Below are 2456 nucleotides of genomic sequence, written 5' to 3'. Positions count from 1 at the left end.
CTCTCTCTCTCTCTCTCTCTCTCTCTCTCTCTCTCTCTCTCTCTCTCTCTCTCTATTTCTCTATTATTACTACTACTAATACCACTACTAACACCTTCTCTTCACCCGGCCGCACCGCTTATTCTACATCCCGTAACTCCACTTTCAGAGCTATTGTCCATCGTGCGAATGGTCCATGCGGGGGTGACGGGATGGGGGCACGTGGATGCCCACGGGAAATTATTAGTTGTGAATCTATTCATCTTACCAGAGAAAACCGCTACGGGATATCCTGATACGATTCTCAATATGCTTCGTAATAAAGCTGGACGCGCGCGCCTCGAAATTTCTAGCCCGGAGGGCAACCAGCTGCGCGTGTATTTCTGCCATTCTCAACCAGAAAATGCGAAATGCACGCTTTAATACCGTGAAAATGTAAAAACTGAATATCGGATGATTAAGCGAGCGGGAAAGTGGGATGAACGTTCGATGGAGATTAGCTCTGGAGCTTCTGTTTATTATTGAAATATAAAATAAAGATTTGAAATAAAAACGGGATTACGTCGTAATCATGATTTTGCGACAAATGATACTTTTTTCGTGGAGCGCATATATACTGTTACAGACATATTAACACAACTTTTTTAATCCATTTCTATTTTTAAGTCTTTAAACGTTTCAGTTTTTTCGGAAATTACGGATTCTGCCTTTAAAAACAACGCGTTCCATGAAACTTAATTATATTATGAGTTTTATGAGGCTATATATTTTACGAGAAATTTTTAAGAGAAAGGATAAAAATGTCCGAATGCTCCGATTTTTCGCTCCTTTAGGCAAATGCACTTTGCACAGCAATTTCATTCGTACTCGTGACACAATAGTAAATGGTACTGCACCGCGAGACCGCAGAACTCCTAATTAGAGCGGACGAGATCGATTTCCTGCGGAGGTAGTTAGAAAAGCGACTAAACGAACCTGCTTTACAAGAAGGCGTCAACGGAAAGCATATTCGATTCAGCGCTGATTGCATGAAAGAAGACAAGCTCGTAAATCGTATGTCGATTTCCGATATTTCTCACGTTTAAAAAGATCTTCATATATATTTATGAAATTGTATCACGCGCTACATCCGATATACTATGATTTTACCATTATGCTATGTGTGTAGAAAATTGACAAGCATCGCATATTCAAACTTGAAGCGAAAAATAGAACCAACTAATATCGTAACATTTTTTATCTTGCAAAATATATTTGGAAGTTATTATTGTAGAAATTTAGAATACTTTTTCTGAGAAATAATAATGATGATGATTTTTTTTTTAAGAATTTAAAGAATGCATAGTTAACTCAATATATAATTATTTCTAACATTTCGTACCAGATATTCTAATTAAACATCTTAATATTTCCTCGCATTTTTATTGTACCTACATATAGAAGCGATGTAAGATTGCAAATATTAATACATTGTATGAATTTCATTAATAAATATTATATTAGATTGCATGTTGCTGATTAATCAGCAAAAAAACAAAATTATCGGAGTAATCGCGAAACGCTTTGAAAAACAAAATACCTGTATCCGATAGATATCTGTTGGCTCGCGTGAAATTGCAATAATATGTTTATGCGGTAAAAATCGTGCGAAAAGTACATAAATCGTGAGATACAGGACAATACCATAGATAATGGCGACACTGTATGGGAAATGGGAATACGATTATTCTAGTGATCCCTATAACACGGCGAACGCGGAAGGACGCTGCGGCACTTGCAGTCCGGAGATCTCATATCGATAACAAACAGCAGGAACTCTCGCATGAGGTGTCTAATTAGAGCCGATAAGCTTGATTTCCGCGACACGCACGCACATACGTGCGCAATTGTGTTTGAACAGGTCCGGCAGAACAATCATGTTACGGCATTATGCACGGAAATTCGTTCGCAACTTCATTAATTGATCGTTGCAAATCGTATCTCTCTCAACAATTCCGAGGCTATCGGTTTTTATCCATGAACAACATTGTGAAAATTTTGAAATACAGTTTGTGAAATTCACAAAAGCTGATATTGATTAAATTTTCGAAATTTTCCAACTACTTTGATCGGAATACATTAAAGAAAATTTATTATTCTAAATTATTCTAAATAAATTAATTAATAGAAATAATTTTACTTTCGGTCAAAGCGAATCTCTTAATACTTAATAATACTAAATGCAAATTTATGCAAATATATTTCAGTTTCATAGACTGCGCGCCGATAAGATTTGTTCGATTCGAAACACAGTCATACTTCAACTGAAGCTGAAGAAATTAATATCTTAAATTAAATTGATTTTCCATTTAATTTCCATTTAATTTCCGTTCATTTTAATTCATCCATATTATTCCAAATAATTATTTAAGATGTATATATAATATGTTACAATAATGTTGAAAACTTGCATTTTTATTGGAATGTTTCTTTAAAAG

The 2456-nt window shown here is 35.0% G+C and overlaps 1 protein-coding gene across 1 annotated transcript in view; it reads left to right on the top strand.

Moving 5' to 3' along the window:
• LOC108686991 (irregular chiasm C-roughest protein-like) overlaps window positions 1–2456 on the top strand; it is a 125996-nt gene that overhangs the window by 103447 nt on the left and 20093 nt on the right. The window lies entirely within an intron of this gene.

This window comes from Atta colombica, unplaced genomic scaffold, assembly GCF_001594045.1.
Source record: "Atta colombica isolate Treedump-2 unplaced genomic scaffold, Acol1.0 scaffold198, whole genome shotgun sequence".
In the NCBI taxonomy this organism is placed as follows: domain Eukaryota; kingdom Metazoa; phylum Arthropoda; class Insecta; order Hymenoptera; family Formicidae; genus Atta; species Atta colombica.
This window is presented reverse-complemented; position numbering and strand designations above follow the sequence as displayed.